The sequence below is a fragment of the Apus apus genome, chromosome 12, assembly GCF_020740795.1.
Source record: "Apus apus isolate bApuApu2 chromosome 12, bApuApu2.pri.cur, whole genome shotgun sequence".
Classification (NCBI taxonomy): Eukaryota; Metazoa; Chordata; class Aves; order Apodiformes; family Apodidae; genus Apus; species Apus apus.
The window spans coordinates 11,950,113-11,975,805 of NC_067293.1; the positions used below are offsets into that span (position 1 = coordinate 11,950,113).

Consider the following 25,693-nt stretch of genomic DNA (forward strand, 5'->3'; position numbering starts at 1 on the left):
AGCACTTACAGATTCAAGGTCCCTCATCTGTCAAGACAATTTAATCTCACATCAGGGACTAGCATTTGAATCTGTCACATCTCAGCTCAGTACAATTATGGTCCTGATTGGAAAGACTCCCATTTAAACATAGATGATGCTTCAGAATGATTCTGCCATGTTGAAACACAATAGGTTTGTTTTCAGCTCATTGTAGAAGGTACTGAAATACTGAAACCTCAAAAAGTGCCATAAAGCAAAATAGCTGTCTTCTTACCAGATCTTGTATGCACTACCTCCAGCTCACACACAGCTGGGACTGAAGAGTATTTGCCAGGGGTTTATATAAATGCACAGTAGAGAGGACTTAAATAAAGATTTATTCTCTGGGATTCAGATCTTCTTCAGTGCTTGACACAAAAATTCTCCTCTGCCTGCATCTTGCTGCTGCCTGTACACACAGATTATTACAGCAGATTATTACACAGATTATTATAGCAGTGCATGGTACAAAATAGTAAACCATTCAAGTTAAGTTCTGGTGTTCCTAATTGGTTCTTCTTTTGCCAGATACCGTACTGACAGGGTTCATTGAACACTTTTAAAATATATTTTTCATTTCTTTCCTTGAAATAACGTGACACTCCATTGGAAGACAACTGACAGTAACAACTAGGTTCTGATGAGTGAAGGAAATCAGAAATGGCCAGAAGTGACTATTGTTAGAAATTAAGTTAGTTGGTGCCTGCACATGTTAATGCTGCGTTCCTTATATTTTTCATTGTTGACTGGACAAGATGAATAGCCCTGTAGCATGCTGGTGATTACATGAGGGATAGGGATATTTGTCAAAATCTATTGAGATGCTGTGAAAAGTTGTGAAATAACATTTACACAAAGGACACAGAAGCTCTTGGAGAGACTGCAGGGTGCTAGACAAGCTTTCAAGCCTTTATCACAGCCTGGCAGTCTCCATCTTCAAGAAGGCCACGCTTACACATGTACACAAACAACAGCAAAGGGAAGTTTTTGTCCAAATAAGTTAAATTGTGAAGAGAGACATACTTGGAGAGGGCAGGACTGCAATGGGAAAGCCTTGGTTCTTCTGTGCAATGCTCTTTAGAGTGACAGCTTTAGTTAGGGATAGTGTAATTATTTGCTTTTGAAATGCCTAATATTGTTTACTTCAAGCTGAGTTAACTTACTGCCACAGCATATTTCATTTGTTCCCTTATCAGTAGCTACTGGATATCTTCCATTCTCCTTGTTACAAGATGGGCAGCTGGGGAGGCCAGAGGACAAGGATGGCTCTCAGAGACACTAGATGCTGACTGACTTGTCAGTGGCTCAAAGTGGCTCAGCTTTGGCCTTGATTATCTTTGTGTCTCTGACTTGATCTGAACTGAGACAGGAACTTGGTTCCTAGGTAGGTGTTTTAAGATGCTGAGATATCACTGTTAACCAGAGATGGGCCCTAGGAAGTTATAACTTGTTCTTGCACCCATTTTCAAACTTAAGATAGCATTAGATATTGTAGATGGGCTCTGGAAGGTGTTACTTATAACAGCAGTGGGAGTACCTCCCCTCATACCATGTGAAACCAGGAGAAGACTGAGCAGAAGTACCTGAGCTGAGCATACCTGCCCATGTTGAGATGGAGAGTAAGAGCTGCAGGATGTTCTCCCCAGTCACCAGCTTCTCCTTTCCCAGAATTCTTGAGCACTCACTTTATACCTGCAGATTAAAATACCTTTAAAGCTGAAAAAACATCTTGTGGCATGATTTACATCTTTCCATTCATGCACAAGCATGGGTCTTTTCTAGGCAGAAAAAGTTTTAGCAGAAGACAGGGGAGGAAGAAATAAAACATGCAGGGGGGTTGGAACTAAATGACCTTGAAGGTCCCTTGCAACCCTAACCATTCTGTGATTCTGCAATAATAGCAAAGGAGACAGGAAGAGCAAGACTGCTGTTTTCCTCCTGCTGGTTCTATTCATCTCCTGGTGCTGCTGGAACACCTTCTCCTTACAGCCCATACTACATGTGCTCAGCAAGAGCTCGTTCTCAGCTTTGTGTGTACAAGGCAACTGATTTGCAAGGCCTAATTTAAACTGGTAGATGAAAATGCTTGCAGCTCTGCATACGCTTCCTCAGGAGAAAGGAATGTTTTCTCATTCCTGTCTTACTTCATATTTCACAGCTGCAGTTTGTCTTGTTTTCCCCCTGCCTAAGGCTCAGCAAGTGCTCCAATGCACAAGGGTTTAAAAGATTATTTATTTTAGAGCACTGATGCCTTCTTTGAAAAGCTGTGTATGTTTCATTTATTTTACCAGGGACTCTTACTAGAACAACATGGGGAGTTTGCAGGGAGAAAAGGGAGGAGGTAAGTATGCATATCTCTTCCAAATATGTGTTATATAAAGATGGGCCTCTCAAATTACCTTAAGCAGGATGGATTGTGCTAATCTTTGCTCCTGCATTCATTTTTCTTTCTCAGTGGCTGTACATCCCACTTTCTCCACCTTAGTTAATGTAAGTCCATCTCTGATTGCCTTCATAGTTGAATGTCCTTAAGTTATCTAACACAGGTTAAAGTGGTAACAAAATTAATTTCCATTAACTTAAGTAGAACATGATTAGTCCTTAGCTGCACCATCTCCTGCCAAAACTGATTCTGGTTATAGTGTAGGAAGTGAAGCATTGATACACAGCTACCAAGCCCTGATCCCTGGCTTGTGGTGGTCCTTTGCATCATTATGGCCATGGTATGTTGCTATTTTGCTTCTAAGAAAACTTGGAAACAGCAATCATGGCTGTTGAAAGCTTTCAGCCTTGTTTCACCTGTTGATTGCCTCAGCCTTCTTGTATTCCAAGGTCATCTCTCTGATCAGGTGCCGCGTCTCAGTTGATATGCTGCCAGCAAAAGAGAGCAAGGACATGGCTTGCCCCATTACATGGGACATGTCACTTTTGAATCATAAAGGAGACGCATGTGAGACCTTCCTGCCAGCTTGAGATCCTCAGAGGTTGGACTCTTGTTTCATGTCAAGCTTTTATTTTATTATTTGCACTAATAGGTGCATCACCTTGCCATTCCCCTTCTCCCAGAAAATAATTGAACAGTGGAATTCAAAGAATGAGGCAAGGCTGAAATGTTTAAATACATGTCTTAAACTCCCTCTGTGCAGAATAATTTGCCTTTTTTAATTCAAGGGGGAACTTGAAAGTCCATCCATAGTGTGCCACTGATCAGCCTCTCTGATGTCTGATAGGCTTTTATCAGCTTAGGGCTAGTTTTTCCTACTGTATGTGGAAGTGCTGGACAAGTAAGTTAGTTTAGACATGCAGGTGTGATGTGATATATACAATTAGTATTTTGCTTCCTCATCTCCTCAAAATGGGAAGGATACAAAGCAAAGTCTTGCCTTAAGCGTTATCCAGAGCTTTGTAAATGTTTGGATCAAGGCTTCCTGAACAGCCTGACTTCAGGCTATTTCATTAACCCATCTTGAACCTGGGGAGACATTCATGGATTTAGTAGAGCCTTGATGTCTCTCTCATACGGCCAAAGGACACAAAGTCCCCTGCAGTATCTCAGGCTGCATGAAGTGAGTGTGACAATGTCAGCCGTGTAAGAAGTTTCATCTGAAATACATTTTATATAGTTCTGTAAGTCCAAACACAAATGTGCTTGATTATTGAATGTAGGTGTCCCCTTTGTGATAACTGGGAAGGACTGGGTAAAAGACTAAATCTGTCCCAACAGCATCCAGAAGGGGAGAAAACATTTCCAATGCCTTTTTTTACTTGGAAGAAACCTGTACAAGAAAACATGTTTCCAATGGGATATGCTCCATTATTCACATCTATGAATTATTATCTATCTGATGAGGTTGTATATTTTTCCTAAACTCCTAGCTTCAGTAGTCAGGTGATTTATGGAAAGATTCTGTGTTTTTATTTAGAAGAAAGTTTCTAGTTGTCCTTGCTGTGAAGGGAAAAGAAAGGAAGGCTTTAATACATAGCTGCAAAAGGGAGAAACACCATAAGGCAAATTAAAAGTGTAATATCTAAAACCATCTTGTTTTCTAAGCCAATCTCATTATTTTTTAGGATCTGAGTAATTATTTTTGAATGCCCAGGTTGGCTTTGGGGACAAGAGATGTGAACTGCACAAGTGCTAAGTACTTTACTCCAGCTGTCACACCTATAAAAATCACCCATTAAAATCACTCCTGGGGTCCAGTAGTCAGACGTGCACAGTAAAAGGGTGGAGAGAAGAAATGCAGATGACCTGACACTTACAGGGCTTTTCGCACCTGCAGTCCGTCCTGGTAAATGTGAACTATGGTAGGCAACATTGTCTTCTCTGAGGCAGAACCAAAACATAGCAGTGGGGGCTTCTTCATTCAGTCTTTCTCGTCTTTTAAAATGTAAAATATTAATGTAAAATATTATTAGCTAGTTATGAAATTGGCATATCTGAGTTCTACATCTAAGGAATTAATTAGATTAAAGGGAGGAGGAAGTAGAGAAGACCCCACAATAGTGAAGGGAAGACAGAAAGTATCTTTCTCTAAGGAATATCCTAAAGTAAAACTGCATCAATTGGGAATTTTGTCTTCATTTGAAAGAAGGGTTGTGTGGATACTGGTGCAAAGTCCTAATGGAGAAAAGCCAACCTCACAGTGTTATTTTATTATAAATTTTGCTGGTTTGAGGTTTTCCTCAAGGCCTAAACTTTTGGATTCAGGGGATACTCTTGGCATCCCTTAAGGAAGTAATTTCTTATGTTTCCTAGCCATGGAAGAGTGAGTGTAAATCTAAACCAGCTGCATGTTAAAGAGGAGAAACCTTCCCTGTCTCCAACCCCTAGACTGCTGTTTGTGTGTATTTATTTTGAGGCCCAACTCTTGATTTTCAATTGCTGGGAATTAGTGATATTCCCACTCTTACCCCAAGGTCATGGTTGAACCTGGTTGTACACTTCCCAGTGGAGTTTACCTCATTTAGCAATCTCAATGCTAGGATCACGGTGCTGCATCTCTGCTAGGTTTTCATCTAAGGGTAACAATTTCCCTGGAAACAAGGTTTTTTGTCTTTCTGCAGTGAGGGCAGGCTTTTTTGAAAGTTCATGTTCAAGGCCAGCAAATTGCTAGAAATAATAGAAGCACTCAGAGGTTCAAATGTTTTGTAGCTTTAAAATAACCTGAGATTTTATAACAGGAATGAAAGGGAATAAATTGCCTGACAAAATTTTGGGAATAAGTTCGTTTGTTTGTGGTTTGGGTTTTTTTTGTTTGCTTGTTTTTGCAGGTAAGTCTGGTATGAAGCATATGAGCTTGTGTTTCAGTTATTGGCAACAAGTTAATAATTCAAATGCTCGGTCTTTACTTTGAGATACCTTTTGTATTTAAAAAATGCTATTAAAGAGATTGTTTTTCCAACAGCTTCTCTGGGCTTTGCATGTCTTGATGGGGAAGGCAAATGACTTGGCTTTTGGGGGAGATGATAGAAAGCAGTGTGTGAATAGCAGTAAAGAGAGAAGAGTCCTTAACATGAGCGCATTATACATATTCTACCTGCTCATTTTTCCAATAAATGTATACACATCAAAGACAAAAGTCTCTCTGTAAATAGTGCTGAACCAAACCTTCCTAACAGAGTGCTCTGAATGAGGTCCTTTCATTCCACAATTCTACTTGTGCTTTTCAGTGAAATAAGATGATCTTTCCACTTACATGTTCTCATATTCTAGGAGGCCTTTCTCTGTCTATTTGGGATCTTCCTGAATGTGGAGGGTACACAAAATTCCTCTCCCTGCAAGTAATAAAGAGAGCTTGGTTTTGTTCAAGGTAGTGGTAACTGGCAAATGAAGCTGTGTGTCCACAGAAAGAGAAAAGTTACGGCTTTTTTGTTTTGTTTTCCTGTATAAAGGGGCTTAAAGTGGGTTAATTAACACTAACCCCATTTAAAGGGATGGCTTATGTGCCTCCTTGAGGAATGGGAAGTTAGAGTCTCACATGTTTTGGTGGAAATACCTCTTTCAGTGTATTTGTAGCCTGGTGCTGGGCTGAACAGGCAATGAAGCCTGACAAATCAAGCAGCTGTTTTCCCCACAATGAGCCAGCTGGTTTGAAATCCAGGCTGTGTTGTGGAGCCCCTTGCATATTCAAAACCAGGGCATATTTGCTCCTTTAATTAGTGTCCCCCCTGGTCCTTGGAATATGGGTTTGTGAAAGGGGGCTTGTTAACAGAAGATCAAGAAAGATTTCCTGCTTTTTCAGCCTCTCCAAGGGGGAGAGGAGGAGGAGGAGGACAGCTGGGAACCTGCATGGGAGGATTGCTGTGTGGCTAAGTCTGAATTTCCACGATGGAAGAGGGACTGGGGGGGTAGCTGCTCCTGCTCATTGCAGACAGGGTTTGTGTCAAAACAGTACTGTGTATTTTGAGCTGAACTACAGCAGTGCTTAAACTTGAGGGAGGATTCTGGTGTGTTGCAGCTTGGAGATGTGGCCTTTAGGACGTTAAACTTCTTCTTGGGCCCATCTCTCATCAGGTGCATGGAGGAGGCTACAAAATAGGACTCTCTTGGGTAGTTATGTCCGTAGTGTGAAGGCCCAGTCTGGGTGATCTCAGCAGAGATCCCACATAGATGTGTCCTCCAGGAGCAAGAGGGAAACCTCCTGTGTGACTAATGTAATGCAACTCTTGCCCCTTCAGGTCCCAGTCTTTTCCTGACAAGGTAACACAGTCCTCATAAGCTTGCTGTTAAACCCCGGGCATTTAAGAGCACAATGAAGAAATTTACCTGATGCTGCTGATCTCCACGGGGGATATTGCCTCTTCATTGCCTCCTCTTGTCCTTTATCAATGACTTCTGGAGATAAAATCAAGGAGCTGCTGGTATTGAAGTATTATTAGTAATATTGAGAGCTGTCAGATCACTTTGGGTGGATTTGCTCTCTCTTTTCTGTCTTACTGTGTAGGAGAGCCAAGGCAAACCCTGCATTTCCAGGGAAACAAAAGGTATTAAACTTCCAATAAAGCTGCTTTTTTAAATGAACAGTGATAAATTAGCAAACGGCTGAGTGGGGCCATTTATTCCTTGGAAGCAAAGCATTGATCCCCCCAAAATTCACAAATTATTTTGCTCACTTCAGCAATATAATTGGGAATGGATTAAACTGAGACTTGGTTTAACCCTTTGTGGGAATGGTGTTAGTAAAGATCCAGATGAGGAGAAAATGGAAATGGGTATTTAATGTCTCAGAAAAATCTGGCAAATTAACAACAGTTTATTATTTTTTCGTATTATTATTGCCTGCTTTTAAAGCTTGCAGAAAAATGGGGAAGTAGGTCTGAAGAATCTCATTGGAAAACCTGATCAGTCCTTTCTTTCTCTATTTTATGAGAGAGAAGGGGAAAATTCAGACTGAAAAATGGGCCATAGATAACAGCTGAAGGACCTTATTGGGTACTACCAGGAGGTGTCTTCAAGGACAAGCACACAGGAGGATATGGAGAAGTAGAAAATTTTTACCAGTGCTAGCAGCTTTGGCAGCTCTGAAGCCAAGACAATGAGGAGGGCAGTCAGTTGCAAGACTTTTATGCAGTAGCATCTGCTCTTTGAGAGGATCCCTTTTTGTACAGAATTATTCTGTGTGACCAAAGAAGGTGTAGCATGGAGGCAGGACAGGGCTGTTTGTCTGCCCAGAAACTTCAGAGCTTCTTGGAAGTGGCACTGGCATAAGCAAGAGTGTGGCAGATCATCTTCCTCTGTGCTACATTAGCTGCTGAAACGGAATTGTACATGTGGTTTTATTAATTAAGTTTCCAATCTGTGTAATAGCATGTTTTCTGGAGAGATAGTTTAATTGCACTACAAGGTGTCCTTGAGCAAATTAAAAAGACATTATTTTGAAAGGTAACTGCTCTGAGCCACACAGGAACTTCTGGGACATGCCTGGGATGTCTCAGGCATAAAGAGATATCTTAGTTATCAGGACAGTCCATGCTCCTGGGCATCCATCAGATGCCATTCCCAGGAGAACCTTATAATGTGACTTTTGGTGGGGAATTCTGCCCCCAGCCCTCCAGAGGGGCAACTGGTGAAGTTCACAAGACTCAGCATCTCTGAGATCTGACAGGAATCCTGCTCACACCCTCAGGGAAACACATATAAGTGCTGCCTTGTGGACCCAAACCCAGCAAACCCGATTAGATGATTCCAGCTGTTCTTTATAGCTTTGGAGTGGCCGTGTAAATGCTTTGTTGCCATTTTTAGGGTTTTTAGAGACAGCAAATGGGTAGAGATTATAAAATGTCAGTCATTCATCCAGTGGCTCCTGTCTTCCCAAATGTCTATGTTTTCTTCCCATTTGATTTTAATTTTCCTTGGTCCAGGGCCTTGTTTTCTGGCCAGTTGAGCTCCTGCAGACCCACTCTGGTTAGTGGCGTGAAGGGAGGTTCCCAGACTGGCTCCTCAGGGTTGTGGACTCTTACTTGTGGCAGCAGAACTGCCAAGGCAGCCTTACCCTGAACAACTTCTCTCACACATAGATGCTGACCACACTAGCACAGGGTTTTGGGCTGGAATTAGGTTGTTAATTTGGATCTGAATTTGCCTGTGTAAAAAACCACTTGGATCAGACATTTGGTTCAAGGCTCCTTGAGAACAGAAACCACAGCTCACTCTTAGGGCCAGAGGGTGGTTGGCTGAGGCACTTGGTGCTTTGAATCAGCCCAGGGACAGGGTGTAAAGCTCCAGGAGAGGCCGACAGTTGGTGCTGGGGCAAACTAATGCTTGTTTCTTTCCTCTTGGCCCTCCGCTGGCTTTCTGGAGGCTGTTGTCCTGGAACAGAGGCAGGAAAAGCAGAGGTGTTTTCAGCTTTCACTCCTCTTCCAGGAAAGAGGGACATGGGGCAACTGAGATGTGTGAACAGGGGGAACAATGAGGGAGTGAGGGTTGTGTTGGGCTTGCTACATTACAAAAAAATGCTCATTGGAAACCTTGCTTTTGATTTGTGTTTCCATCTGCCCTTGCTGGATGCTTCACTTAACACGTGTTTTGATGTTGTACCGTCTCCTCTGTGGGTGCTGGAGGGAGGTTTCCCACATGAGGCTGCTTTCCTTAGATGCTCCTGGGACATGCCCCAGCTGCTGGGCCAGCCCTGCCCGGCCCCTGCTGCGGGCAAAGAGGGCAGGACCCGTGCCTGGGAGTAAGCATGACATGGAACGTGTGCCTCGATACGGCAGGAATCACAGGATGTCTCCATACCCAATTTGTTTTGCTCTTGTGTTTCCTTCTGGTGTGCTCTGCCAGCTGAATTGCTGTTCCTGGTCATGCTTCAGCAAGTTCTGTTCTGCTTCTTCATCACTGATGGAAAAGCAGTCACAGGGTCTGCACCTCCTGGGCAATGCACATTTATTGCTGAAGTGTTTAGGGTTTTAGAAATCACTTTCTAATTCAGTAGCTCTTAAGTCCCCCTAGTACCAACACCTCTCCCCCTCCTTCCCTGCCTGATACATTTTTCTTTGGTGAAAGCAAAGCAGCATGTGCCTGCAAAGTGCCCATGAAAGGGAATTTCCTAAGGAAAGGTAAACTGCCAGGGCATGTGTGGTCTCCCTTTAGGAAAGTATGTTTGTAATAAAATTGTTCCTGTGGAGATCAAGACTTTTTGATCTGAAAGTTCAAGCTGCTTTTTGGCTTCCATAATGGCTCCCTGGGTTGTTTGAAAATCTTGACTTGGTTAATTGTTAATGCATTTGCAATATTTTCACTGTATGTGGGTGTTCTCACTGATTGGCTCTGTAAGTCCAGAGTAGGACAGGGATGTTTAGCAGTTAGTTAGCCCATGCTTTTCACAAGATACATGAAAACTGGAGCCACGCTCTGAAGAGGAGTGCACTGGGCAGACATTCAGTGAATGTTACTGCAGACTGCAGAGACAGTAGCACACCATGCACCTCTCATGTTGCATGTTAAACTGCTGTGCTTACAAAAAGCAGAATTAAAACTATTTTTTATTACCCCCTCTAAGAGTTTTGGTAGAAAATGTTGTTAGTTGTTTGTTTGTTTAAAGCAGGTTTCGTTTCATAATCAGGTCGACTATGCCCAGTTGTGTTGCTGCTGTGTCATTTGGATGGCAGTGGTTGCTATCATGTGCGGTTTTGATTCACGAGAAACTATTTCTTCTTTAATCCTACTACTTTCAGGAAAGAGAACTCATGTTGCCAGCTTCTTAAAATGGAAGCTGCAGAAGCAACATCCAAGTAGATTGGCCAAGCAAATTCCTTAGGCCTAGCAACAGTTTGTTTCACTTTGCTAATTGGATGAAAATTGCTTCTGGAATAAGTTCTGCAGGGAAATGCTCATCTTTGCAGATGCAACATTATTGTCTTGATACTCTTACAATCTGGTTTCAGCAGAGATTCTGGTTTTCCAATTTTAGTAATTTTTTTTTTCCCCCCCCCCCACTTCTTGGCTAGGAGTATCATTTACCAGGAGCCATCTGCACACACTGTTTTGTTCTGGTATAGAAACCAGGGCCTGGATTCAGCATTGGTCTTGTGATACCAGTTTGCTGGTGACTCCATTAGTTTGGGGTGGTTTACTTTGTGATGCATTTGTTAGCAGTATATGCCAAAATTTGAACCATTTATCTGCCTGCCTTTTCTGTCCCTCGAATGTATTGTTTTCTGCTACAACAGAGCCTTGATCAAAACCAGTTCTGACATTTGTACTTTTCTGGTAAGAAGGGTAGAAGAACAGCATGAATCTTTGCTTTTTCCCATCCTTTATCTTTCTTTGGTTGTGTTTTTTGTGGAATGGCTTTGCTTTGCATATTTGAATTTGAAGGTCAGGGTTGATTTTTCACTCCCAGCAACTGGCAGGACAGTTGCAGGGAGATGTGACCTCATGGTGGACATGGCTGCAGAAAGCTGTTCCATTGCTACACAGCGGAATTGAGTGCATGGCCTGCCCATGTGGGCAGTGAAAAAAGAGGTGGAATTATTCTGTCTTTCTGAACAAAACCCCAAAAAGTGGGAGCAGACAAAGCAGGGTAATTTCTAATATCACAGAGGGGTAAAGTGTTGTGGTAACTTGTCGTCCTCTTTGGTTGTACTGCATGTGACTGCACCTTGGAAGTCAGCCTTGTCAGGGACTAGATGTGTGCCTCACTTACCTACAGTATATTCAGACTGACAGGGCTTCCCACTTTGTTAGACTCATTTGAAGAGGAAGCTGGATGCCTTTTGCTAGCACAGCGTTTTGTACACCTCTGTGATCCTCAGGCATGCTCTTAAACCTTAAAGAAAATTCTCATGTAATATAGGGCTTACTTTTCCTTTCCCAAGTGAGTAAGCACAGAGCTGATGGGAGAGGACATCCAGCTATTCTGAGCTCTGAGACTGACTTGTCATTTCCCACAGATTTAAAGGTTGCCCAGTGTGCTCTTCCCTCCGGCTCCAATAGTAGACACTTGCTTCTCCTGACCTCCTGTGCCATGAGCAGCTTCCTGGGGGACCTGTGAGCCACCCACCCAGCCAGTTTGACAGGGGAGAACACAGCCATAAACTAAAGAGATGAGATCTAACAGAGCTATATTTTCAGATGAGTGCCACTAGAAGGAACTCCTGGCCAGCCAGGAATGAGCCCCAACAGCTCCAGCAAGGGGCAAAAGATGTTGAGCTCCTCAGGGAAGGTTTTTTTTATGGCATGTAGAAGAGAACAGTGGGTCAAATTTCTGTTCCTGGACACTGCTGCTGGACAGATGGCAAAATGTCCTGTTTTGCTTCTTGGGCTTAGGAAGAAGGGACATAAGTGGCTGCTGCTTCGAAGGGGCATGAGGGGCCATGATGGAGTGGAGGAGAAGGCTCCTGCACCTTTACTCGATCTAAAGTCTACGTGACAGCAACAATAATCTGACCCTAAATTCTGGGAGTACAATTTCCAAAGGCTAAAGGTGGATTGTTGGGACTGCCTACTAGTTCTGTCTGCAGTGGAGATTATCTAAATAGATCTGTCCAGACATTTCTAGAGTTTCTCCTCCCCTGGCTATGCTGTGCACAGTACTTAGCTTGGTTGTTCACAGCTGACTAAATCCTTTTAAGAATGAGTCATTCCTAAATGAGAGGTGACAATGGATATGCAGGCAGCGAGAAGTCAAGAGTGAGATAATGAATATTAGAGAAAGGCTAAACTAAATACAGAATGAGCAGCATAAACTTGCAGCCCTTATAAATAGCACTGCACTGAAAGAATGGGTTTTATTTAGAAATGCAGTTCCCAGGGAAAATTCACATTTCCTGACCCACAAGTTTATGTCAGTGAACTTGTCCTGCTTTGCCAGCTCTTAAAAGAGAAACATGTTTGCACAGGTTAGCATTGAGCAGGGAGATTCCCTCCATATTGATTTAAATGACTGATTAAATAATACTTGTCCCTCTCATTGACTGGACTGTGAAGCAGGAGAAAATGGATAGGATGGGGCTACTTGTCCTGGGCTCTTGGCATTACATCTTGTGTGGTGAAATCCCCTGATGGCTTATGGCTAAAGAGAACACTCCTGCTTTGTGTTCCAGCCATGGCAGCAGCTCAGCAGTGGCTGCTTTTCATTACGGGGGTGACTATACTTCAGCCGAGACATAAGTCACCCTGGAATTTGTTCTACACATTGGTTTAGGGTGGACATTGGCACAAGGTTATTGCCTAAGACTGAGATTTTCAAAGAGATTAAGGGAGTTAATTGTCCAGATCCCATTAAAATGCAATATAATTATAAAATCCCATTAAAATGCCATATAATTATATAGCTTTATTTTATTTTAGTTATTTATATTTTGTGCAACGCACAGTGATTTTTTTGCATGCATCTCTGCTAGAAGCATTCAGCAAGACTAATGTCCCTCCTACTGCTGAAAATTAACCATTTACTTTTTCTAATTTAACAGTATAAAAAGCAAATGTTTGACTATTTAAGAAATATGGTATCTCAAAATTTATCTCTGCCTACATAAAAAAAAAATCTCTTACATGAATAAAAAGATTAATTACTGCTTTTGTCTTAAAATAAGCTAATCAGGCTTTGAGACAGTTAGGAATCCTGAAGTAAAATGAGTAAAGGACCTTATGGATGAAGCTGTGGCAGATGAGTGGAAGATTATCTGGTGGAGTTGTCATATTGGCTTCCTGTGGCTTGCACTCATAATTGAATTAAATGAAATGTAGCTGTACATGGATAACATAAGTAGAAGGGCATCTGAACGTTGTCTAGTAGCTATGGGAAAAACAGTGAAGGAACTGAGAGAATTTTGCCCATTAATAAATAAAATGGCCCATGGGGATTGCGTTTGTTAGTTTCTTCGCTGTGGAAATCTGACGCCAGAAGGAGAAGGGTGGTGAAAGAGGTTACCTGAGTGTGTAAAAGCCATTGGGACCTCAACTGATAATTTGGCCTGAAGGTTATCCTGAGGCATTTTTTTGATCTTTGGTGAAGTGTTCTTTTCAACTTGGTCCCAAACAGAACTTCACAACACTGTGAACCATCAGCATCCCAGAACAGCTTCCCTTTGGGAAGGGATTCATTGTGACAGACTGTAAGAGGGATTTTTTGGTAATGGTATTTTTTCTTCTACTTTCACTCAGTTTAGAGAAAGGGTTTTGCTGGTAAGGCAGATGCAGAGGAGGAGGACTGGACCGATGAGAAAGAGCAGTAGAAAGGGTGTTTTCCCCTATTACAAAAACCAGTGGTTTGTGGCATGATGGTTTATTTGTTTAGGAAAATATATGGTATTAAAATGAGGTAGCAGAACTCAATTTCTTCACAGGTTCTGATCTCACTGACCTTAGAGCAAATGGATTTAATTTTCTTTGCTAATAATGATGTTTTGTCTCAGTGAATGTAGGGCTCTGGAGTTAACTTTGAATCATCGATACTGTCTTAGATGAAATTATGATCTGTGCTTGGGTCATCCTCAGACTTTTTTGTTGTAAGTTGTTGCAGAGTGCATCCAGAGCCTATGGTTTTCTTCAGGGTTTTTTTGGTGGTTTTTTTGTGTTTGGTTTTTTGTTTGGTTGGTTGGTTTTTGTTTTGTTTTTTGAAGCCTAGTTAAAATAAAGTTCTTCCATCCAGGTCCTCTCTATCTTCTGTCTTAGCTCCCTGCATCATTGTTCTCAGAGAACAATGAAAGTTGTCCAGTCTCATTTTACCTCATTTCATGGAGGCTGACTTTCCTCCTCTCTGAAGATCTCTCCACTGCCCTTCACCTTCTCCCTTCTGCCAGACACAAACTGGTCCTCTTCCTTTTCCCTGATTCCTACCTGCCCACACTCCTGAAGCTGCATCCAGCTGACCTGCCCAACACTGGGCACTAGCTCAGCTACTCTGGAAGTCAGTGGTAGCTCGGAGGGAGGAGCCACTTCACTCTCACTGTCATTTCAATTAACCAGGAAAAACTCTTTAGCTTGTTGAGGGGGTCTTTGGCCACTGACTATTGGACTTTGACTCTCATATGGGAGGTTGTCGCTGAAATCCCCAGGAAAATTTTGTTTTCTTCCTTCTTATCCTGCCTCAAAACTCTGTCTTCCACAGCAGCATTTATTGAAGATTATTTTTCACCTTCTTTTGACAGTGGACAGCACTGTTCCCGTGTTTGATCTAAATCCTCCTCTTAGTTCCTTGTGCATCCTTAGCTATACCCCCATGTTAGTTCATGCTCTACATTTTGTTTATCAGCTCATCGGGGAAGGCTGCTTGTGCTCACTGGGTCCTCTAGGGTAGTGGCTTGAGACATGGGTCTTGCAGGCCCCACAGCAATAGCGATGATTATTTTAGAGTTGGCTAACAAAGGCAGTGAACACTTCAATTATTAAGGACACTCAGATACATGCTAGTTCTTTCAGTGCAGCAGCATCTCAGCTATTTTGGAAGAGGCACTTGCTTCTGTTGGATCACACTTGCATGTTCTGCACTAATAATTTCCCCCTGCTACGATCAGTCTTTTTATATTAAGAAACATTAAATATTGACCCATATTTCATATCACCTCTGTAAAATTACTGAGCAAATGTGACTCAAAGGTTAGATCTTTAAATGTTGTAAATGGGCATAACTACCCTACATTGCTTTGTAAGTGTTTGACAATTGGGATTGGAGGACAGCTCAGGGGGCTTCTCACTGATGCAAGAGTGGCCTGAGAAATGGAGGCAGATGGAACTTCTTACTGAGTGGAACATGCACCACTAGTTCTGTTATGCCTTGTAGATCTTGCTAAATCATGCAACAAGAAAGCATGGGGTAGTGAAGAAGAGGTGGGTCCCCATGCAGAAGGCAAGGGCTGTGCATATGGCAGGGTTTCCATAAATTTTAGTGCCAGCTGCTTCTGCTGTGGGTTTCATGTGCCCCTTTGGGCATCACAGGACTTGTTCTGCACAGCACTGGTCAATGGTGATTTTGAATCCTTCAGCTGTGTGTGGGAGGTGAATGTATGTAGGCTGTACTGTGAACCTTGTGGGACAGCTAGTAGATGTGAGTTGTAGTTAGGTAATACAGAGGTCTTGTGAGATGTAACTTCCCTACTATGTCTTTGGCCTTCATCCCTGTCTTTGTTTATTTTTACGTGATTGAAACAGGCCCTCAAGCAAACCAGTAAGCCACCCACTTTTGATTCATTGTTGTAGAATATTCTTTTTAACACAACCACCAATACCTATTTTATACAAGGCTGTAGCTCAGCTGCTGCACAATAACAGCACAAGCCCAATCTTGGCAGCATTAAAACCATCAAGTCCAGGAGTCTTGATCCAACTGCTTATATAAGGTGCTTTCCCCTCTCTTTTCAATGCCCTTTGTAAAATGTTCTTGAACTTCTTCAGAAACCTGATAAAATAAATCTGTTGTGTGCCTGGAAGGTCCCTGGAGCCAGGCTGTTTTGAACAGGAGCCAGTCATGAGCACACAACTGTAAATGTGTGTGCATCCTATCTGAGCTGGCCAGATACAAAAAATATAATCTTTATAGAGGCAGCCTATGCAGGAATGGTCTCAGAGTCTGCCCAGCCTACAGTCACTCTCTTCTTAATAAGGTTAATACAACTTGAACAGTTCTGCTGGCTACAGAGTGGCATTGGCACAGCAGGGACCAAGATGTCTACCATGTGAACCCTTCCATTTTCTCCCCACTTCTCTGTTGCTCAACTTCAAAACTTCACTGTTAGTGTTCTCATTGGTAAGAGGCAGCCTTCTCTAAAATAGCATCCTAAGATAAGGTGTTGAAAATAATAAATTCTGCATCTCTTAAGCGAGATTTGCACATTTTTCTTTGTGCTTACATAATAGGCAATTCAAATTTTGGAATATTTGTGCAGTATTTGTGCAGCAGCCAGTATTATATCTAAGTTCTGTTTTATCTTCCCCACGGGGTGAAGAGCAAAATCCCAAGGCTGTGCTGACCAGTGGCATAAGAATGGTCCTGTCCTGCTTGGAAGTGATTAGAGGGTCATGCTGGTGTCAGCATTTAAAGACAGCTGTTGCCAAGCTACTTGGTGAGTCAATAATGAATGCTCATTAATCTATTTTTCGCTTCTTGATGACAGCTGTTTGATAGCCTGATCAATTTTATGATTGCCATTTGTGTGATGGCCTCCTGCTGCTTTACTCTGTCTTTTTGTTTTAAGGAAGAGCAAAAATCTGAGAGCCTCTGTTTCTCCTGGCTTTGGGGATGAGGTGGAAATGCCACAGATTTTTTTAAATTTTCATCAGATTTCAGGACCAAAATCTCTTGCAGTATTTTCTGTGACAATCCTGAAAGTATAAATATAGAAACCACAGACAGTTCCCTGGAGACTGAAGTCCTAATATGTGAATAATCTCACCTCCTACTTCATAACAATATCTTGGGGTTGAAAAAAAAAGGTGTATTATGCATATCCACAGCTCTGCTTCAACAGTGTCTAGTCTGGTGTGTGAAGTGTGTGTGTAAATATTTAAGGGTAGATCTCAAGTCACCATTGTAGGAGAGACTACACAAACAAGGGGATAGAACTTTGTGCTAGCACTTGGTAAGGTTTTGAGTATATCCAGAAGCCAAAGAACACTGGGGGTGGGCTTATGGCTTGTAAAGTTAATGCGAGGCATGGGTCTTACCAGAGCTCAGAAGTGTTCTAGTGTTTTATGTGTCAATAATAATGCAGTGTACTTAAAAGCACAAGTTACCTACTCAACTGATATTTAAAATTGCACTCCAATTCTGCTTTGTCCTCAGCAAGCATCTGTGGACCATGAAATCATGCTGAAAGTAGCAGAAGCCAGCTAGATTGCCAAATTAGTGAAATAATAATGGGAGTGAAGGGGATTGTTCCAGACTACACAGGCTGAAGCTTTGGGACTAAGGTTCTTTGATTTCTTTTGCTTGGATATACCTGTAGGTTAAATTAAGGTTAGCATTAGTCTAGATGTGGACTTGGACCACTGGGGCAATACCAGAATGCCCTGCCTTCTCACTGTTCCTGCTGGGGAGAAAAGTGATTCTAGCAAAACTTTGTGCTTTTACTGTACACAGGCACCTCATCAAAATGATGTGTACTGTTAAAAGCACAGTCTTATCAGGGTAATATTTTCTCTGCTAGCACAGCTGGACCAGTGAGGGAAGGAACAGTGGAGATGCTCTGGGCTTGGAAAATGTCAGACTAAAACACTTGGTGTCCTGAGCTCTTTCAGTTCATACAGTTCTGTCCAGCCTCTATATATTTATACATGTGTGTGCATATATATGTATGTATACACATACATGTATGAACAAAGTCTATACATATACGTATATAAAAATGTGTATTTGTGTGTGTGTATATACACAACAGTCAGAGCACTGTTGAGTGGAAGTTATACTCCTTTCTTACTCAGGGCAGGGTGAAGAAGAGAACAGGGGTGCCTTTGTGAGGACAACAAAGGTGGCTGTTCCCTCCTGTCTGCCTGGTGTGCAACAGGGTTTATATGGCATGGAAGGAAAGATTTCATTTGGCATGCAGGGTGCAGCTGCCTCCAGCCCTGGGAGAGACCCTTTGATGCTGTGTGGTGCCTGTTCTGTGGTTGCTGGGGCATTCCCCTCTCTGGAGAGGTTCCCTCTGACATCTCCTGCCAGCACAAATCTCTCCTGTATGTGCTTAAGGTAAAGGGAAAAAAACCCCTCACCAAATGCATTTTAAAGTCAGTCCTAATTGTCCATCCACTACAGACAGGACTTTGTGAATGGCTTCCTAAATACCACTGGATGTGTTATTATATATTTGCATCAGTGTTAACAGCATTTCAGAAAGTATCTCCTGTAGATCAATTCCAATGAGTGTGGCTGCTGAAATAAATGGATGCAAAGGTCAGGCAGTGATTCACATCCAGGGCTAGTCAACTTCATGTCTGCTGAACAGCAGAATACTCTGGTATTGCTTCCTCAGAGCCACACCACAATGTGAAAGCTGAAGCAGAAGGTTAGTCAAAACAGATTAGGAAGGTGATCAAGCAGGATGTCTACAGCAGTCTTTTAGGAAACTGTGTCCTGGGGACAGACAGTGGGTTTTTCTGCAAATTATCATCCTAATTGTGAACATACTATACTAATGATCTTTGCACAACTCAGCTGGAGCTCCTCACAGAAATGCTCCCAAATCTGTGCTCTGCAAGGTCACCCTGTCTTACATCTGTCCCTATGATCTTTAAGTGATGACTTGTCACCTTGTCACCTTGATGGAGACTTCAGCTTCTTGTCATGGTTCTCTGGAGTGGTCAGGATCCCTGACTGCCTTGCAGTGCAGCTGCCTTAGTGTTTAATGCCCTGTGCTCTTCTGAAGGTGTTTTTCCTCATGACACATGCTCAGGGGGATGTGCTCTGATCTCACTTTCATGCATGGGGACACAGGACTGAGGAATTGTAGAGCAAGACAGAAGAGTGGATCCCATGCAAAGTTTGGGTTCCAAATTGTGTAAGGAGTCCCAGAGCAGGGAACTGAACCCAGCTGCTTCATCACCCAATCCAGCCCAACCAAACCTTAAGGACATGGTTTAGGGGTGGACTTGGCAGTGTGCTAAATTAGTGGTTGGACTTTATGATCTTAAAGGCCTTTTCCAACCAAAACGATTCTTTGATTCTGTAAACACCACTCTGCGCCATAATCCTGCTTGGTTTTGCCCCCGAGATGTGAGTTATGTCCCTGCTCCTCTAGTCTGGGATTTAGTGATATAATTTCAAAAAGTTCTGATTGATGGAAAACCAGAAAGAGATTAGAAGATCCTGAAATGTGTTAACAAGTCACTGTGTTGATCTATTGGCAATGTAAATAGCTCTAAATGAAATGCTTTGATTTATCCATCTTTACTTAATACTTGTAGCAGAAGGGACTGATTTTGAGATGCTGAGCCCAGCCATTATTGTACCACATACATAAATCATGGTGCACACATGTTAAACTGGGATTTATAACGGCAGTCAGACTTTCTGATTTCACCCCATAACTGTGATAATGGGCACCTTCAAAGTTTTCTCAGCTGTGCAAAATATTGCCAGATAGAGGACACTATTAACACAACCTTACCAGGGGTTTCCTATTTTAGAGCCTGGAAATGCTCTGCACTTTTGAATTTGGAGATAGATCAATAATCTTTGCTTTACCTTTCTTATTCACAAGTCAGCAGAAGACAGAGAAGGATGGATGCAGAGGGTAATTTCTGATGGGCACATGGGGGAAAAGGGAGGGAGCGGGGCATTTTGCAGCTGCTGTAGTGAAGGGTGGTTCTTTTATCGCCTGCTGCTTTATGTTTAGTGGAGTCACAGGAGATCAGTATGGGGAAGATAGAGACAGATTTTAAAGTGAGAAGGCATTGCTACTGTCCTTCAATCTGTGACTTCATGAATTATTCAAGATGTGGTATTTTGCCTTGTAATGTTCACAGTGTGGCTAATAACTTTGAAACTGAACTAGGCAGCTGGGAAGAGATGTAAGCAGCCCTGGCCCCACCCCAAAAATTTACTTTCAAGTATGTACTGTAGAGAATAAGTTGTGTGGGATATGAAATGCAGCTGTGCCTTTGCCCCGCAAGTTATGAGCTTTATAATTTCTAACTTTACATCAGTACTGGGCTGTAAGGAGCCAGAATTGGCAAATTCTGTGTTAAAGATGTGTAATTAATGTTTTTACACAAGGACATCCAAGGTACAGGAGTTTCTTGTATGTAGCAATTGCTTTTAAATTAAACTACTTAATTAATAATTGCAGATATGCATTGCTATGCTTTGGAAGGTGGCTTTGGCTGCTGGAGCAAACTAGAATTTTAATTAGATTAGGAATTAAACCAAACTACCTCCCACTATACTCCTCTCAATGCTAGGTAATGCCAGATAAGACTTGATTGTAATTGTGTTGTCACCAATGTTAAAGTTTTCTAATGCACATATTGATGTTTTAAAAATGACCGCCTGCATACTGAGATCTATCAAGTTATTACCATTTCTGTATGTCTAGATAAATCAATCTAAAACAGAGCTTCAGAAGGGCCGAGGAAACTGTCTAAATTGAATGTTCTCTTGAGACTGACATCTGGACAGGTTGACTGAGTTTCTGTGACTTAAGGACCTGGTTTCTCCCTTGCCTGCACTCTAATCCTGTCTATGTGCAATACAGCAGTAGGGGCAGCTGTACAGACAGTTCAGTGTATGTGAATACAAACAAACTTTTCATTCCCCACAACAGGAGTGTTCATGCCATAAGGATCACTAAATATTGGCCAGTTTCTCAGACTTGGTGCTTGCTTGCCCACCAGCCAGGCACAGGAGCCCTGTGACAGAAGGGTTTGCTGGGATCTCTGAAGCAGCAGGTTTTGGCAGGCAGCAAAAAACTTTCCCAGGTGTCAGGATTAGTGTATCAAGCTCTCTGCTGCACTGTGTCTGGCTCTTCAGCTTCCAGGTTGCAGAGCAAACCCAGGCTGAAATCTTGTAAAATAAGAGGCTAAAGAGATAAAAAAATATGATTAAGAGAATGCCCTCTGTGAACAATAAGGGGTATCTGTCATTGAACATTGTTGCCATTTCTAGCACTTGCTAGAACAACCAGTGCTGCAGAGAAATATTGGATCTTCTTTTTTCTCTCCAGTTATCATCATCATCACTGCAAGTAGTACTGTCTACAGTTCTGCTTTTGTCTTTAGAACTAAAAACTATCTTGTTTAACAGCTGTGGTGAATTCAAGGACAGTCTCGGTTCTACTTAGTGACACTCAGAGTGTTAAATGTTCCAACAAAACCCTGGTTTTCATGAAACCAGTGACAAATTTTTTGCTGACATCAGAAGAGGCAGTGGTTGTCTGTGGATGCTTTCTGTTTTTTCCTGGAAACACCAAACTTAAGGCTTACTCTGATCTCATTTGGTGTCATTTATATTAAATAATTATTACACAGTGGCTCTTAGATCCCAGAGGAGATAGCATCATTGGGTAGAGGGCTGGACAAGGTGGTGTGGAGCAGCAGACTGCTTCACTGACGTGATCTAAAGTCACAAGTCAGGAGGGTGCTTAATGTGTGTATAACTTCTGAGCCCTTCAATAGCTCCCATGACTTCAGTGAGAGGATTCGCATGCCTACCCTTAAGTAAGTGCTAAAATACCCAGGCCACTTCTAAATTAAGACCTTACACACAGTCATAGAATCATAGAATCATAGAATCATAGGGGTTGGAAGGGACCTTGAAAGATCATCTAGTCCAACCCCCCCACAGACAGGGTCACCTAGAGTACATCACACAGGAAGGCGTCCAGGCGGGTTTTGAATGTCTCCAGAGAAGGAGACTCCACAACCTCTCTGGGCAGCCTGTTCCAGTGCTCTGTCACTCTCACAGTAAAAAAATTTTTTCTGATATTGACCTTAAACCTCCTATGCTCCAATTTGTATCCATTATTCCTTGTCCTATCACTGGTCATCACTGAAAAAAACTTACTTGAATTTTACTTGAATTCTTACTTGAATTTTAGGTTTCCCGGCCTGGCTGCCCTGACTGTCTGCAAGCCTGTGGGGTGCTGATAACTCTGTGTTTGTAAATAGACTCAGCCAGTGCAGTTTTAATCTGGAGGCAGAGGCAGTGTGTGGAGGGAAGATGTGTGCATACTGCACTCTTACAGAGACTACTTTTCATTTTTTCTTTCATTTTTTCTTGTTTTGTTGCTTAGATCGGTCTTGGGATAAAAGGCATTCTGATGGGACTGACAAGGCTTTTTTTTTTTTTTTTTGTGAGAAAGAAGAAAAAGAAGTCCAGTAAGTTATTTTGTGCAACTTTGGACTGTACCATATCTTTTGATTGAGTTTGCTCCGGTGATTAAGCTAAAATAGTGGTTTATCATATTTTTTGATAGGCTTTTGGTTTCTGCCCTTTGAAAAACTGAAGGAAATACCTCTTTAAAGTGAGAGAGAGAGCTTGGTCTTCAGACCACTTCACCAGGCAACATCTCCTCAGTAGTCTTAATTAGGAGATGTTGACCATGTTTTTTTTTTCTGTCGTTTCTGAGAGATCCACTTACTGAATCTCCAGTCACATTCTTATGCCCCTGGAAAACTCATCAAATCTAAGGTAGCCACCATTTTACTAAGTTGGTTTTTGGATACATCTTTGAAAACTCTTTCTCCTGAGATGCCTATGCATTGCTCTTACCTGGCATCAGGCAGGAATTGAACTGAGGCTTGGTTTCCATGCTGTGTTGGCCATTGCTTCAGTTCCCTATCCTCTCATCTCCTTTACTCTTGACGGTAACAGGTTGTAAGTAGTCTAGGACAGGGATAGTCATCCTTGCTGCTTGTCCATGCAGAATGGGGGTCTGATCCCTCAGTGAGTGCCTAGAAACTAATACATTGATCAATTCCTTGTCGAGGTAGTGGAACGAGTTACTGGTACCAGTGACTCCTTCAGAGAATCTGTTCCATTACTGACCAGTGTGCTCTGATGATGTGTAGGTGGAAGAGTGAGGATAAACCCTCCTCAGTCATTTGGATTCTAGCTGAGAGACAGTTGTATTTGAGTAACCCTTTTGTTCAAGAGCACTGAAGCATCTGTGCCTGTGTGTGCACATGCTGTGTCTCTAGGTATATTCAGATTAAATTCTCCCTGTGGTAGGATGCCTCATATTTCAATACCTAAAGAAATTCTAGGTGATTCCCAACCAGTTTCTAAAATGTCGGAGGAAATGGCAAGCTTGCTGCTTTGTTGTAGGTAGAGCCCTGTTGCTGAGTGTACAGAAGGTGGGGGCTTGCACAGCACCAGCTGCCTCCAGCCCAACCAGTGTTACCCTCTGTAGCACTGATGGATCTCCCAACAAATCTGCATGTGATTCTGCACCCCTTCTAGGTCAGGTGCAGGTGGAGACAGAAGGAGAGTGTGAAAGACAAACATGTCAGTATTTCAATCTATATTTGACAGAACAGCTTCTATTTATTTTTGAAGTGTTTGGAAAATAAGAAGCTTGTATTAAAGAGAGACATGGACATAGTTTGGAGATGGTGGCAGTGAAGGTGTACAGGAAGGAGGTATTTGTTTCCCACACTAGATTTCTTTCTGCTGTGTTCTTCCCCACGTATTTTTTATCCACTTTCGTGATTTCCCTCCTTTAATTTTCCTTTTTTTTTTTTTAATAGATGTATATTTTTATATTTTACCACATGGGTCAAGTTAAAGATATCACAAGTTCTATGCATGCAAAGAGACAAGAATGAGCTTACTAGTGTTTTGGTCACAAAAACTCCCTCCTCAGGAGGGAGTCACCCACCGCATAAAACTAAAAATAGTTTTGCCTATTTCAGGCCAGCTGAGTTTCCTTCGTTGTTTCTTTCTCTGCGCTGTATGTTGTAAAATGTTAAAAAATATTTTAAGAAAGAGACAGTCTGCTTTCTTCTATGTTTCCCTACTTTCTGCATTTCTTGTCTCCTGGGCTATAAATTGCAAATATTGCTGGAGAATGGTGGAGGAAAAAACAAGCACAATTCCTTTGAAAAGTTGTAACTAGAGATGGAAGCATTTATCCTCCTTTCTGATTCTGGCAAATTCCAGTTACAGAGATTAAACAGGAGTCCAGAAAAACTTAACCTTTTTTCCTGTTAGTGGTTTGTTTCACTTAGGGGAGTTCTTTTTAAGTAGAGTTGTTCCAATAGCTTTTACAAGGGGTTTCCTGATGTCTCACTGTAGATGTGCTACAGAAAAATCCCAACTGGCAGTTCATCCTGGAGAGCAAATGCGGGGCAAGTGTCTGTGTTTGTGATGGAGAGGCACAAATTACTAGGGAGCCTGAATTAATTGAGATGCCATTTTTCTCCTGTGGGCATTCCTCCTCGCAGAGCTTGATGCATTTGTGGCCTCGCTTTAATGAGAGACTTTCGACAGCAGTGGTGAATGTTGACATTTTCCTCTATTTTAATTTTTTTTCCTTCCTTGAGATTGAGCTGAGCACCCAGTGTAGTGAAGAAGCTTGAGGGTGCCTGATTCAGCTCCTCTGACTGCAGGTACCACATCCTAGAGTCTGCTTTCTATGCTCCCAAAGATGGTTAATGCTTTCTTTACCCCATTATTTCTATTGAAATGTAGCTTCTACCTTATCCCTCTGGTAACAGAAGCATTACGAGTTCCAGTCCAAATTTTCTTATGGCCTTTTTATTATTTGTTAATTTCTAGTCACTGATCCTGACTACCTATTTTTTCTTCCTTGGTGTTTGCCTTGAGTTATTTCTGGATTGCAGTGATGACCTCTCTCAGTCCCTGTTTTGTTAAGCTAAAAAAAGCTGGCTGCTCTGGTCTCCCATAGAAGAATCTCCCTTACTCTGATTATCCTATTAGTCTTTGTCAGTCTCTGGCTTCTTTGGAGTTCAGTGTGTGTGTATTGCAGAGGCACCTACACAACACTCTCTGTGTTGTGGCTGGTTCCCCCAGGTTCTGGGCAGTTTAAAATGGCTTTGCTCATCACAAGAGTCACATGTGATTTTCAGTAAATACATGGTTTTGTTTTTTAAACCAAAAACCCAACCACCCTTCACTGAATGCAAAAGCAAATTCTTCTCTGTGCAGAGTAAGGAATGGTACATGATTCTTTGGAGAGATAATGGATGGAATATTTGTTGGGACAGTCTGGGTGCTGTAGATATTTCAATCATCTGCTTCTCTTGCCCCATGAGAGCAGGACAGTTACTGCCACCAATCCTTTATACTTGTCTGCTCTGCTTTAAGCTTAGGACTTTGCTTCTTTTGGCAGGATGCTATTTTGTAGGAATGAGCAAAACATTTAAATACAGTATTTATGGGGTATGTCTGAACTATCTGATTATTTGCAAATCACAGCAAAACCTTCCAAACCTGGCACAATCTAGTCCATATGGGAGAAGGATTTGCCAGGCAGCCTGGGTGCTGTGCAAGGTGACCACAGGGTGAGTCAAATGCAGCAAGGGGATTTGCACCGAGCTGTTGTGGCACTTCCAAAAAACATCTGACTTTTTTCTTAAAACTGTTCAGCACATCCTGTGTGCACAAGGCAGAGCAATGTGGGAAGGCAGAGGGCAAGCCTAGTAGGGGTATCCAGCTGGCAGGAAAACCAGGACCAAATTGAAAGGTGTAAAAACAAAAAGTGAGGTCTGGGAAGATCTGTCCGTGGTCTGCAAAAAATACTGAGTGAAGTTATCGTGCCATTTGAAGGTGTGGGA

The 25,693-nt window shown here is 42.1% G+C and overlaps 1 protein-coding gene across 3 annotated transcripts in view; it reads left to right on the forward strand.

Moving 5' to 3' along the window:
- PAK3 (p21 (RAC1) activated kinase 3) overlaps positions 1-25,693 on the forward strand; it is a 186,651-nt gene that overhangs the window by 67,163 nt on the left and 93,795 nt on the right. The window lies entirely within an intron of this gene.